We start from the raw sequence: 16,215 nt of genomic DNA, 5'->3' as shown, positions 1-16,215 counted from the left end.
AGCTTATTATTATCACAATGAATCCACCAAATTTACTGGGTAAACTAATGAATACAAACATTGAAAAAGAAAAAATAGACAGATGATTAAGTCTGTGCTTTGCCTACATAAGACCCTGAGTTTGATACTTAACTCCAAAACAATAAAATAAAATAATGTATTACTGCAAAATTATGTTCCCCTAGAAAACCCACTTATCTGAGAAAACTTCCATCAGAAATCTTGAATGATAAAATCAAAAGGACTAAATGGGTATAACATCTCATTTTCTAAAATAATAACAGAAACATCAAATAAATAAGGAAGCAAGAGAGATATACAGGGATTTAGTAATAACAAAATTGATATTCAAAGCTACAATTCTGTTTTGTTTTAGCACTTATGGTATTTTTTCTTTTTTTACATTTTATTTTAGGCAAGATGGTTGTATAACCATTCTAGCACCATATCCTCCACCAGATTGTCCACTTCCTTCCACCCTTGTCCCAATAACCCTCACAGCACACATTACCCACTCCAACCTCACTACTGGCAAACAATTACCGTGTTGAGCTGCTTAATTAGATTTCTCCAATGGTCCTCTTCAGAGAGCTAGTTTTATTCTCTTTAAGTTATTGCTCAGTCATATAACTGCTTGGTTTAAAAAATATATAATTGTTTGCCTTGAGCTTCTAACCCCACTTCTGTATAACTTATGAAACTAGGAGTCAGTGAAACCATCCATACTCCACTTACTTGGTGATGATATCCATTAAAAAGTAAATTGGTGTTTTAAATAACGATGGCGCTTAGAATATTTTAAATTTGAGAATTAAAATCATCCTAATTTACTATGATCAAAATTATATATTTAATCTCACATTTTTGTTCCAATTTTTGGATATAACTTACTTTAACATAGTAAACAAATAAAATAAGTATTTTATTCTTTATTAACATATTTTATGTCTTTAGATATATTTTGGATTCTGGTGCAATACTAAGATTATTCTTCATTTGTTTTCCCAGTGGCATTATTTAAAAACTCCCAACTGTACATAGTTCATTGGAACAGAAAGTAGAATATCAGATTTTGTATCTTAAGATATTGAGAAATTTATTAATTAGACTAACCAAGAAGTATTAATTGTTTGATTATATATGCCTTTATCTTTTAAAAGAAACTAAGGGCTTTGATTTATTAATCTTCAATTTTTAAACTGTTATTTCTTAAATTAAGATACAGCTTTGAAAACCACAAAAGTATGCTTGGTTGATTAAAAGCTTTAAGCTATCACTAGATTCATGAGACTAATTTGTTTAGCAAAAAATATTTAACCAACAACTAACATTCTAAAGTACATAATATTTATCACACTTAACACCCTCCACAAGTTCCTGCTAGCATCAAGAAATAACTATATGTAGGGAAGAGAAGAAAACTGCTTCTGAGCCATTCCTTGGCTGTAACCACTACAGCAGAATCAAACACAGAATAGGACAGAATTTACGACTTCAAGGCTGAATTTGTTTTTTTTTCTTTTTGGGTCACACCTGGCTCTGCACAGGGGTTACTCCTGGCTCTGCACTCAGGAATTACTCCTGGCGGTGCTCAGGGGACCATATGGGATGCTGGGGATCGAACCCGGGCCGGCCTCGTGCAAGGCAAACACCCTACCCGCTGTGCAATTGCTCCAGCCCCCAAGGCTGAATTTGTTTTTTAGTTTAATTTATTCCATAACATGAGTTTTAAACAATGTCTCGGGGATACAATGGTCAGGTTATTGCATAGTAAAAATAAAACCCTCCATGACATTGAAGTTTAAGGCATCTTCAACAGTAAAACACCACTGACCATGCAAGTGGAAGCAAAGATTAACAAACAGGACCACATTGAACTGAGAAGCTTCTGAACCTCAAAAGAAACAATGACCAAGATAGCCCTTAGAACTGGAAAACTATTCACCCAATACCCCCCTGACAAGGGGTTAATATCAAAGATATAAAAGGCAATGAATGGTAGAACTTTAGAAAAAAAAATTCAACCCCACCAAAAAATGGAGAGAAGAAATGAACAGAAACTTTCTCAAAGAAGAAATTCAAATGACAAAAAAGCACATGAAAAAATTACTCTAGTCATTAATAATCAGGGAGATGCAAATCAAAACAATAATGAGATATCATCTCACACCACAGAGACTGGCACACATCCTAAACAAGAATAACTACTGCTGGTGCGAATGTGGAGAGAAAGACCCTCATTCACTGCTGGTGGGAATGTCAACTGGTCCAGCCTTTTTTGGAAAACTATATAGAAATTCTTTAAAAAACTAAAAATTGAGATCCTGCTTGACTCAGCAATATCACTTCTGGGAATATGCCCCGGGAGTGCAAAAACAAAGCAGAAATACCATCTACACTTCTATGTTCATTGCAGCATTTCTCACAATAGTCAGAATCTGGAAACAACCCGAGAACAATGACCGAGAAAATGGGTAAAGAAACTATGGTATATCTATTACAATAGAATACTACACAGCTACTAGGAAAAATGAGATCATGAAATTTACCTATAAATGGCTAGACTTGGAGAGTATCATGCTGAGTGAAATGAGTCAGAAGGAGAGGGACAGATATAAAATGACTGCATGTGTTTGTGGGATATAAAAAAAACAACAGTATGAAACCAATATCCAAGGGAAGGGAAATGGGCCAGGAGAACTGGCCAATGATTGGAAGTTATCACAAGGGTTTGGAGAGATGGAGGGTAGTTAGGATAGAGGAGGGTCCATTATGAAAAAAACTAGTTGGAAATGATCACTCTGGACAAGAACTGAATGTTGAAAGCAGGTAAAGGGATATACATGATAACCTTTCATCATCTGTATCGCAAACCATAATGCCTAAAATCAGAGAAAGAGAGGAAGAAAGAGAGATAAAAAGGTGCCTGCCATAGAGGCAGGCAGGGGTGGGGGTGGGGGGGTAGCATGAAGCGATGGGAAGGAAATTCGGGACACTGGGGTGCTGGGAAATTATACTGGTGAAGGAATGGGTGTTGAAACATTGTATAACTGAAATGAAATCATGAACAATTTTGTAATGCTTTTTCTCACAGTGATTCAATAAAAAATAAATAGGGGCTGGAGGGATAGCACAGTGGGGAGGGCATTTGCCTTGCACATGGCCAACCTGGGTTTAATTCCCAGTATCCCATATGGTCCCCCGAGCACCACCAGGAGTAATTCTTTAGTACAGAGCCAGGAGTAACCCGTTTGCAACACCAGGTGTGACCCAAAAAGCAAAAACAAAGAAACAAATAGATAAATAAATGTTTGTCCTTTCCCTTCCTCGTATTAATAAGCAGTAAACAAGGGGGCAGGAGATAATACAGCAATTAGGGAGCATCTGTCCAACCAAGATCCAATTCAGAGTATTGCTAAATAAGTTGTCACAACTAGTATTTTTATCATTTTATAGATAAAGTTGTAAGTTGTATTGTTCACATTTACAAAGGTTTCATATACTTTTCAATTTGTTTGACATTAGCACAACATAATCATATTCTAGGATAATATCAGAGAAATAAATTTATTATCACTGTCACTGTCACTGTCATCCCATTGCTCATCGATTTGTTCGAGCGGGCACCAGTAACGTCTCTCAATTGTGAGACTAATTTGTTACTGTTTTTGGCACATCCAATACGCCACAGGTAGCTTGCCAGGCTCTGCTGTGTGGGCACAAATTTATTATGGCTTCTGTTTTACTTGTACGTATAGGCCACTACATTTTAGAACAAAACAATCTTTCCAAAAAATTTTATTTTAAGACAATTGAACTAAAAACAGTAAGTTCTGTTTTTCAACTGGAAATAGATTTTCCATTAAAAAAGCAAGTCCTTTGTTTCACAGAATTCGGCAAAAACAGTGTTTTTAGATGTATATGTTTAAGTTTAAACAAAAAACACTGAAAGTCCAATTTCATAATACTTTCTCACCAAGGAAAGAGCATCTTTTACTCAGTTGTGAAGAAGACTAATTTTAAACTACTTTACACTCTTAGTATTTTGTTTGACTGAGCTAGGAGAATAAGGAATGGCACTCTGTCAGCCTTTAAAGCTCCTATTACAGTCTCATAATCAAAGAGTACAATTATATTTTAGCATATTTTCAGAAAAATTTTCACACTGAAAAAATGGCTTTTGGTCAGCATCCTTTTTACTCTGTAGTAAGATAAATTTTCTCTTCCTCTGTCCTTTCTCACTGGGAATTAATATGATTGTTTGAATAAATTGAAACCAAAATCCAATTCTGCTAATTAATTATGGAAAATCCAAAGCCTGGATTAAATTTTATCATTGTTATAACAGATACAGAAAAGATGGCAAATAAGAATAGCACAGCAATCACCAGTTGTCTTCAGAATGATAGCTCCTTATTTACAAGTCAGAAGAGTCCAACAGCAATTTCTGTGTCCAGGACAGCAACCCCAACAACTTAACTCAATGACTTATGCTAATATTCATTATATATATATATATCTAGGTTATTTAACTATAACTTACAATAAGTTATAGTTAAGGCTGTAACTTAGTCTGTTTTAGAAAGATAATGAATTTTTATCTGAAAATCTGCCAAATGGTATTTATTCATGTCTGCCCTTATATTTTATTGTTCTCCCTAATTTTTATTATTTATCCTTGTAACAAAATCCTGAGCACAAGATTTAGTAAAATTAGACTTTAAACATAAATATATGTGGATGTATGCATAGGTATATTTGTATAGTTGTCCATGATGTTTGGTCACCGAACTTATAAAGACAATACAAGTAAATGTCATGGCTCAAATTAGCTGTTTAGATCATTTTTACTAAGGTTATTATGGCATCCTTTCCCTTGTTAAAGCAATAAAAGACTTGTGAAGATGGGGGTTAAAGTGGAGACAAACATAAACAAATAGGACTACATTAAACTAAGAAGCTTCTGCACCTCACAAGAAACAATGACCAAAATATAGAGAGCCAACAGAATGGGAAAGAATATTTACCCAATACCCATCTGATAAGGGGTTAATGCCCAAGATATACAGACACCAGTAGAATCATATAAGAAAAAGCCTCCAACCCCATCAAAAAATGGGCAGAAGAAATGAACAGAAGCTTCTTGAAAAAAGAAATACAAATGGCCAAAAGGCACATGAAAAAATGCTCCACATTGCTAATCATCAGGGAGATGCAGATCAAAACAACAATGAGATATCATCTCATACCACAGAGACTGGTACACATTCAAAAGAACAAAATCAACCAGTGCTGGCATGGATGTGGGGAGAAAGGGATTCTCTTTCACTGTTGGTTGGGAATGCTGACTGGTCCAGCCTTTCTGGAAAACAATATGGACAGTCCTTCAAAATATAGAAATTGAGCTTTCATATGACCCTGGAATACCACTTCTGGGAATATATCCCAAGGGTGCAAAAAAGCACAGTAGAAATGGCATCTGCACCTGTATATTCATTGCAGCACTGTTCACAATAGCCAGAATCTGGAAACAACCCGAGTGCCCGAGAACAGACGACTGGCTAAAAAACTTTGGTACATCTACATAATGGAATACTATGCAGCTGTTAGGAGAGATGAAGTCATGAAATTTGCTTAAAAGTGGATGGATATGGAGAGTATGATTCTAAGTGAAATGAGTCAGAGAGGTCAGACATAAAAGGACTGCACTCATTTGTGGAATATAAAATAACATAATATGAGACTGACACCCAAGGACAGTAGATATAAGGGCCAGAAATACTTTCTCCATTGTTGGAAGCCTGTCTCATGAGCTCTGGGAGAAGGCAGCTAGAATAGAGAAGGGATCACTAAGTCAATGATGGCTGGAGGAATCATTTGGGATGGGAGATGTGTGCTGAAAGAAGATTAAGGACAAAACGTGATAGCCTCTCAGTATCTGTATTGCAAACCATAATGTCTAAAAGTATGGGGGAAAGTATGGGAAAATTCTCTGCCACAGAGGCAGGGGGAGGGTTGGAAAGGTGGGGAGTAGTCCGGGGACATTGGTGGTGAAGAATGTGCACTGGTGGAGGGATGGTGTTCTATGTTCGATCATTGTATGACTGAAACTCAAACATGAAAGTTTTGTAACTGTATCTCTTGGTGATTCAATAAAAAATAAATAAATAAATAAATTTATAAAAAAAAGAAAATGGGGTTTAAAATTGAATAAAAATTTTATTAAATAAATCTTATACTATACTTCCTGAACCCAGTCTTAGTCAAGATTTAACCTATCATTTTATTTCTTGCATAAAGACTAGAACTATGTATACAAGGAGAAATTAAGATAAATGTTATCATAAATGTGAACTAATTTTACCTAGCCAAGAGGAAATAAGACCTTAAGAGTAAAGGGGAAAATGTGGAATACCAACCAAGATGACAGGCATGAAACAAGAAAGGAATGATAAGTAAAGTGATGGGGTGTGGTAACCAATGATACATAATATAAATAACAAAATCCAACAAGTTCTGTATTAGCTTTGGGAATTCTGGAAGCTTGACAATTCCTATTATAGATTTCGGTAGAGGAAAACAGAATAAAATGAGTCATCTATTATACTCTTAGCCCAAACTGAGAAAAGTCACTTCAATATTAAGAAAATTGTTGAGTAAATTTTAGCTACAAGGTATTTGAATATGTAGCTAAAAAGTATTTTTATATACATTTTCTTTTATCTGTGGATTTCCTATAACTGAGCATATGTGTAAGCTAATTTAAAGAGTGAGACAAAAGTAGTAGAAAATTCTATCTGGATAAAATGTGTTGGCAGAAAGCAAATGAAGGAATGACCAGTATTATCTATTCAATGGCTGCCATATTATACTTCAAAAAAAGTAGTGCATATGGCGTTACCTTTTACATCTATGTTCATAAATGTGTCATGTTCTCTGTAAATTACCCAAGCTTTCATTTGATGGTAGTCAGTTCTTATTACTATAGGAGGGTTGTCTCTTCATTATGATGTAAATTGGAAGAAGATTTGACTTGATGTAGATTATAATCTTCAAGTCTCAAAGCCAAGCAAGAATCACTTTTTCCCATTCTCTGTGTCATACGGAGATAGCAACAACCTACCCTGAACTAATATTCTTTTTTTTTTTTTAATTTATTTATTTTTAATTAGAGAATCACCGTGAGGGTACAGTTACAGATTTATACACTTTTGTGCTTATACTTCCCTCATACAAAGTTTGGAACCCATCCCTTCACCAGTGCCCATTCTCCACCACCCGTAAACCCAGTGTCCCTCCCACCCTCCCCAATCCCATCTCCCCCCCACCCCACCCTGCCACTGTGGCAAGGCATTCCCTTCTGTTCTCTCTCTCTAATTAGCTGTTGTGGTTTGCAATAAAGGTGTTGAGTGGCCGCTGTGCTCAGTCTCTAGCCCTCATTCAGCCCGCAACTCCCTTCCCCCACATGGCCTTCGACTACAATGTAGTTGGTGATCGCTTCTCTGAGTTGACCTTTCCCCGGAACGTGAGGCCAGCCTCAAAGCCATGGAGTCAACCTCCTGGTACTTATTTCTACAGTTCTTGGGTGTTAGTCTCCCACTCTGTTATTCTATATACCATAGATGAGTGCAATCTTTCTATGTCTGTCTCTCTCTTTCTGACTCATTTCACTCAGCATGAAACTTTTCATGCCCATCCACTTGACTACAAAATTCTTGACCTCCTTTTTTGAACTAATATTCTTAGCTGGCAACATTTTGACAAGTTAATATTATTCCAAGTTATTACTAAATAGCTGGATTTAATAATTTTTAATTTCAATTTAATCATTAAACAATTTAAAAATAAATACAGAGTATCTACAAGACAAGAAACAATTGTTTATTTAACTATAATAGAGAATGTTTAGATGAAGAAATTAAACTTCTTCAGATAACATGGCTTTTTCTCCAGGTAGGGAGCAACATGATGCCCCCATAGTCATGCCACCAGATTCCGTGCCAGGCTATTTCACTCGGGGCGCCCCAGAGTGGGGCGGGTGAGAGCCCTCCCCACCCCAAGGGACCCAGCCCTGGCAGTCGAAAACCTCCAGAACCCAACCCCACTACTCTCAAGGTTGCTCTCCACACACTCGGGCTGAGCCTCACTCATGAGTGAACGTATTCCTGGACCACATGGCCATATTTGCAGCTGCGTGACACATCATAAGACTCTCGCTATCCATTTTTATAAGTACCACACCACATTTGATGGGGTTCAAATAGTAGGCAACAAATCATAGAGGGAAATATATATGTATATATACATATGTTCAGATATATATATACATATATATATGAAAGCTCACATCACTCAACCTTTAACAACATGCTATTGATATCCTGAAGAATGTCTTTATGGCTTCTGCCAAAATAGAACAATCTTCATACTGTTCCCTCTGTGGATACTTTTGTAGCATTTTCAGCAGTTTTTCATAACAGAGAACACAAAATATATTATTTTGGTTATGCTTTGAGACAGGGACTAGGGATCGGGATGGAAACACCCCAAATTTGGTGGTGGGAAGGTGTAATGGTGGTGGGCTTGGTGTTTGAATATTCAATGTAATCAAATATTGTGAACTACTTTATAAAATAAAAACATGTTTTTAAAAAAGAAGAAATTAAACTTCTGTGTATATCTATTTTCATTTCAATTTCTAAATACTCATAATCAACTGTTTTGTAAGTTGTAGCTGTTACTGTAAGCATTGCTTTCTTGCACAGATATAGCGTTCCCAATTCAGTATTCATGCAAGGCATCATTTGAGTAGTTTCTACTAAAATGAGATAAATCATTCACATCACTCATTTGAACCTAAATCATTCACATCACTCATTTGAACCTCATTATAAACATACTTGACAGGTGGTGAATTTAATGTCAATGCCTAGATTGTAAACTTCTGCAAATATGTGAATTTGGTCAAATATGAATATCATTTGTTGGAGATTTATTGAGATATTTTGTCTTTCCTATTCCCCTGGTGATAATAATACAGCTTTCAGTCACCTTGATGTTATGTGAAGTACTGGTTAGACATTAAAAAACAAGCAAACAAACAAAAACCCAATCCAATTACTACTACTAAGATCTACTCTTTCCCCTACTTCCCTAGCTAATTCAGAAAGCACTGTTTGTTTTTGTAAAGGAGGATGTATCTCTGAATTACACATACCATGGTGTAATCATGTAAAAACTATAAAAAAAAACAGGACTTCGTAAAGGTTCAAATTTGTAGACATATTTTGTTTTATCAAATAGAGAACCAATAGTGTTCCTCCCTCAGAAGTATGAGACAGGAATTGAAGCAACAGAGCTAAAACCAACATCTACACAAAACCACGCTCTGCTAGAATATTGAGGCTTCTTATATCTTTCATAGGAAAGAAAAGTTTACAGTTTCTGTGATTGCTTTCACTTAAATAAATGAGGTTAGAAATATTGTTTTATTATTATCTAAAAATAAACGAGCAGAGAAAATAGGGGACTAACTTATTTTTAGAACTCCATGAACTTATGAAACTTTCATAACAACTTATGAACTTTCATAACAACTCCATGAAGTTGTTATGAAAAGTTTCTTGCATTTATTCACTCATATTCTTATTCAAAATTACAGCATTCCTTCTATCTCTCACGTTTTCTCATGTACTAACAGACAGTTGTTTCCCCTTCATGGAAGTCATCATTGTGTAGATTACATAACCATGAGGCAGAAAGATAACTTTTTTCTTTTTTGCTTTTTGCTCAGGGGTTAGTCCTGGCTCTGCACTCAGGAATTACTCCTGGCGGTGCTCAGGGGACCATATGGGATGCTGGGAATCGAACCTGGGTCAACCATATGCAAGGCAAATGCTCTATCCGCTATAATATCATTCCAGCCCCAAGATAACATTTTTTGTCCACAAATACATAAATATTGCCTGAATAGCTATCACCACCTGAGAGGTGAAGCTTTCAAGCTAAGATAATGCTTATATTAAATAACTTCTCTATTTGAAATATACTTCCTTCCAGCACACCTATCATCCATACCCCAAAGCACTGTTTTAATATTTTTCTTTGATCACTTGGAGATTGAGAACCATTGTTTTTTATTCATGTGTGTGTGTGTGTGTGTGTGTCTGTGAATGTGTGTGGAAGGAGGATTTTTTGTTGTTACTTTGTGGACCACACCTGGCAATGCTCAGGGTTATTCTCTGTTTAGTGATTAGGGTAGCTCCACATAGTGTTCTGAGGACTATGCATTTCTGGGGACAGAACCCTGGCTTCCTATATGCAACACACATGCTCCAGTGTGAGCTTCCATGGTAAGAGCGTGAGCATCCTTGGGACTCGAACATTCAGTGGCTTAGAGACACCTCCCTAGGATGACAGGCGAAGGACCAGGGGAATGGAGAAACAGGAACTGGGCTGGTTGGTAGACAGTTTATTTCTTTCTCTTCCCCATCATAGTCCAATCACTGCCCTGTATAGCGCAATCGTAGTCATAGTTTTGGACGTATTCCTAGTCATCATAGTTCCATCATCCTAGTCTCCTCTTAGACCTCAAAGTTCTCTCCTTTGTTATCTCCTTCCTAGTCTCTCCCTAGTATCATCCTTTACTTCCAGTCATCATCATCATCTAGTCCTAACCCTAGTCCTCGTATTCTTCTCCTCAAAGTCCCAAAGTCTCTGAAACCTCAGTTTTCATCCTCTCTTCTTTCCTCTTACAGCATGCTTACATAGGAATCATGAAGGGTGAGAGTACACATAGGTGGGATTGAACATTGTCATAACAACAAACAGAGGTAAAGCCACTCCTTCAGGGAAAGTTCTAGGAGATAAACTCAAGGACAAAATCTGAGGGTTCAGCACTCCAAAATACTAGAAAATCCACTCAAGGGCAGGATTCCATTCAGTGTATTGCTTTATCCTTTCCTTAGCTACTAATCCATTTAAGCAATTAGAGTAAATTTACTTCTTATAATATTTCTAATCTTTTTGTGTGAACACAATAAGAGATATATTAAGCTTAAATGTTGGCTCTTCCTGAGGATATCTCCCTATATATTCCAGACCACAGTCCTCAGGCCAGGTTAATCTTTCCTAATCCCAGCAGGGTCCTTATTTAGTTATTTCTTTTTGGGTCATTACAGAGTTTGTTCCATGACGGTGCTCTTTACTTATTATACTTATGGTGCTCAGCTTGTCTCTTTTGATGCCAGGGTAGCGTATAGCTTGCCCTGTGTCCATACAGTCCCTTTGTTGGGACCTTGCTTTTGCAGTTCTAGGAACTAAGGGCAACTGAGGCTTAAGTCAAGTAAATATGGATTCCCAAGAGTAAATATTATTTTGGAGTCAACTGACTCTCACGTTACAAAGCATAGCATAAACTGTCTTCCTGTGTCTATACAAAAAGGACATTGCTAAATAAAACATGCAAATGACATAAAGGAAAGAGAAAAGCAATGTAGAATTATTAGTGCTTGATGGAATTTGGTGTCCCTCAGTTATTGGAGTAACTCAATAAATCTAAGCTCCTTGCAGGGGGAGCAAGGATGACTATATGTCATCCAACACTCCAGCAATTTGAACTATGTCCTCAGTCCCCACTTTTCTGTTTTTGTGTGTTTCTTGATCACTATTATGTTCACTACTTTGGTGTAGTGCCTGTATTAAGGCATGAGAACAATAGTTGTTTTTTCAAACAATTAGTGAATTTATGGCAACTTACAATTACATGAATTCTAATCTTGCCCTGGATCAGGGAGATGATGTAAATATACACCATTCCCTGACCAAACAGGTGTTCCAGCCATGGAACCTGTGACACATTATAGTATTGTGTCACTTAGTATATGACCAGAAAAATACAGTGTTGGTCCCAATAGGCTATACCCTAGATTATTAAACTTTAGTTCACATTAAATTGCCAACAGTATAAAGTTTGTGAATGAATAATCACCAAAACTTGATTCTAAATCAACAATATAATAAATCCAAGGTGTTTCTGGCAACACTTGTACATATTGTATTTCTCTTGATAAGAGAGGTCATGAGAGAAAATCGTTTAAGAGGCCCTGACCTATATCCAAATAGCTTACATGTGTAGCAAGCTCTCTCATGCACATTTAGGTGATTATACTTTATTCTAATCACATTATTGGCACAAAGATAATTCACCTAAAGATGCAGATCTCAGAATGTATTCCATCATTAAGTCACATATGATGTACTATCCCAATCTTTGGCACCTGCTGTATCAAAAACAATAGGATCCTTTCTTAAAGAGGATTCTCTTTTTGTTGAGGTAATAAAGCTCTGATTCCTGAAACCTCTGGTCCATGGACTAGTGCTAAACTGTACATTGAAAAAGGCTGAAAAGCAATGCCATAAAACATCTGTAGCATGTAAGAAACAAACTTTTCTGACATCTAATATTCTAGGTAATGTGTAAGAAAACAGAAAATAGTAATCTGTTCTGCATAAATTCAATGATACTAAGTAAATATAAACACCATTTACTTTTGTCTAGTTCCTGTCATTGCCCTCCATTCTGACTAATCCTGACCGATTTAATTCTGTATTGATAGGAGGAATGCTTTATTACTTTGATGCACCACTGCTGGTAATACTTCTCTCACTTTTAAGTCAAAATTCTCTTTGTGAATTTTTTACAGCATTATGATGGGAACATAGAGAGAGGATGTTCCATATTTTGGGTCCTTTCTTAGCATGGATATTTCTGTGTAGTTCTTGATATTTTTCAATAATAGAAGTCAATAGCATGAATTTCAGAAGAGTAAGTAGGTAGAGTAGAAGAATCTTTCTATCAAATTCACCATGCAGTTTGCAATAATAAGACCTAATCCAGAGGCAGCCAGAATATCAGGTGGAAGAAGGAGGGAGCTGTACTGAATGTTCTTCATTCAGAGGATGCTTGATGGCCAGCTGACTCACCGTCCTATTTCCCTTTAATCATTCCATTGAGAAAAACTGGACTCCCTCATCTATTGTTATACTGCGCTCTTTGTAGAAACCCAAACTTCAAGGAAGCTGGGACTAGAAAGTAAAAACAAAGATGTTTGATCACTTCATATTAAACCTAAATATAAGGAGACTAGAATCTACTTCTTTCTGTTTCTATTACACAAAATATGGCTCAGCAATTTGCTGAATTGGAATTCATCTTGGGGTTTTGTTGTAGCTATTGTACCACTTTAACTCACCAACCATTCTTTCAAGACAGATGTGACAGGAACAATGGTTTTGTGTCTCTACGGGAACAGTAAGTAGAGCATTATTATAGATGGTATTATAGATACAGGAGAGGCATGCTTTTCATGCATTCCTATTGTACAACTGAATTTCTAAAGTTAGCATACTAGTTTAAAATCCCACGCTGTATATAAATCAGTTTAGTGTGTTTTTCTAATGCAACTTGAAATACTTGTGGGGATAAGTGATACTGGCTACAAAAAAATTAAGTTGATGGGAGAGAATGAGGGAGGGGAATGTGTTTGCATGTGTGTGTGAGAGAGAGAGAGAGACAGACAAACAGACAGACTGACAGAGACACAGACAGAGACAGAGCTAGAGAGAGATGTTTATCAGTACTAACTAGGTTTAAAAATAAGGGGCCGGAGCGATAGCACAGCGGGTAGGGCGTTTGCCTTGCATGCGGCCGACCCGGGTTCGATCCCCGGCATCCCATATGGTCCCCCAAGCACCGCCAGGAGTAATTCCTGAGTGCAGAGCCAGGAGTAACCCCTGAGCATCGCTGGGTGTGACCCAAAAAAAGCAAAAAAAAAATAATAATAAAAAATAAAAATAAAAATAAAAGATCATGGGCATGGAAGACAACTCCAAGGGCTGAACACAAAATTTGCATTCTAGAGCGCAAACTCAATTCCAAATACCCAAGCACAGCTCCACCCCTGCCCCATCCTCAACAGCACAGCCCTGCAGTGACTCCAAAGCACTGAGCAGGAAGTAGCCCTTGAACACCACCAGATATGCCCCCAAATCCAAAATTAGACTAATCGATAAATACAATTAAAAATGAAAGATTAGCTCTATCCAGACTACTGTCTTGACATACAAGGTAAATTCCCATAATATTTATTAAATATATAATGCTATATATAAGACATCAATAAAATTGAAATATTTGGGTGCTACTTACTCTGTCAGGAGGTATTACTCTAAGACACAGAGAGAAGTAAGTTTTATTTCTGTTTTTTGATTTTGTTTTGGGTCTGCAACTAGTTGTACTCTGGGATTACTCCTTATTGTATGCACAGAGATCACTTTTGTTTTGTTTATTTATTTTTTATTTGAATCACTGTGAGATACACAGTTACAATGTTGCTCATCATTTGGTTTCAGTCGTGCAATGCCTCAACACTTATCCTCTCACCAGTGTACATTTCCCATGACCAATGTCCCAAGTTACCTGCACTGCCCCCGCAACCACCACCTGTTTCTATGGCAGGTACTTTTCTGTCTTTGAATATTAGTCTTAGACTATGTTTTTTTTTAATCTCCCACAAATGAGTGCAGTCATTCAATGACAGGGATTGCTTTTGGCATGGCTTGGGGACCATATCGGGTGCAGCAATGGGTGAAATTTGGGTAGGTTGTATATAAGACAAGCACCTTAACCACTTTGCTATCCCTAACATCCCTAGAAGTAATTTTTCTATGGGCACATAGTGAGTAGATTTATTAAAACAATATTGAAATGAAAACTAGTAGGCAAAGAATAGTACCTCCTGTCACGGAATTAATTTCTATTACCATATAATTAAGTCTCAGTTGGGGCAAATGTTGATTTTCTCAAAAAAAGGAAAAAACTCGTAGCTTGTCTTTTCCCCCTAACATTTGCAGTTTGTGAATTAGAATAGTGATGTATCCTGCAGATGAAGTGAAATTGAGACTAGTTCTCCCTCATTATTCATGCTTATGGTCTGTTCTCACTAAATCCATGCTAACCTGCAATCTGTTCGTGTGGATTGTTACCTGTTTTGATTGCATTTCTCTTCCTGTATCAGAAATAGAAAAAATGACACTTCTAAAGTTCCCATTAATTCTTCCTAAATGATTATGCCAGTCATTATCATTCTTAAGTTACTGGCTCATTCAAAAGACCATCTTCCAGTTTACCTAAGGAGTCCCTTGATAGAACACTGGACATCTCAGGTTAACTAGTTGCTAATTTAAAGGGCTCTTTAGATAGAGCAGTAGCTTTTAAATACAGTAGCAATAAAATGCTTCCTCACTAGGTACAAATGTCTTGTGAATTGTATCTGAGTACTCTACCTAAATCAATTTACAGATATCTGGTCTCCAAAATAAAAATGTGTCACATTTTAAATCCAAGGCAAATTCAAGGAAACAAATACCCTCAGGTTAGCACTATATATGATAAGAAAAATTTGTAGTTCTTAAACTTGTGTTTCAATACCTAGTTTACTCTCCAAATGATGAGGTTAATTTAATTAAGAATTCTAAAGCATTTAAGGAAATGGTCTATTTAGCACTAGACATCGGCAACAATACAAACCACTGTTCTACCTTCCCCCTGATTCTTGGTATCAGGGATTGGAGTGTCTCAGTGTCCTATTTATGGACAGAGCAGGTCAAGGAATTCTCAGACCAGGATTTTATATATGGCATGCTGTACGGACTCACAGGGTCTGAAAAGGAACATTAAAAAGAAATGTAAGGCTGATTCAAAGTTCCATGGCACGTGAACCCTGAAATCAGTGACAGTGTATTTTATTTATCTTATTTATTTATTTATTTGCTTTTTGGATCACACCCAGTGATGCTCAGGGGTTACTCCTGATTCTGCACTCAGGAATTACTCCTGGCAGTACTTGTGGTACCATATGGGATGCCAGGGATTGAACCCGACCCACCCGACGTACTATAGTTCCAGACCTGACAACTTATTTTAAATATTCACCATCTACTAAACACCGTGGGTATACTACTACCATCTACATCTTAAAGACAAAAAAACTGTGATGCAGAGCGGTAATTTGTCGATTCACATTGCTAGTTAGAGGCAAAGCCAAACACATGGACTCAGGCTGCCGGAATTCCAGAGCTCAACCACTGTATTCCAGTCTCCTCTCAGAGCAGAACTTTAATGCTTAGCTTTTTCTGGCTTCGGTGATAAAGAAA

Source organism: Sorex araneus, chromosome 11, assembly GCF_027595985.1.
Source record: "Sorex araneus isolate mSorAra2 chromosome 11, mSorAra2.pri, whole genome shotgun sequence".
Taxonomy (NCBI): domain Eukaryota; kingdom Metazoa; phylum Chordata; class Mammalia; order Eulipotyphla; family Soricidae; genus Sorex; species Sorex araneus.
This window is presented reverse-complemented; position numbering follows the sequence as displayed.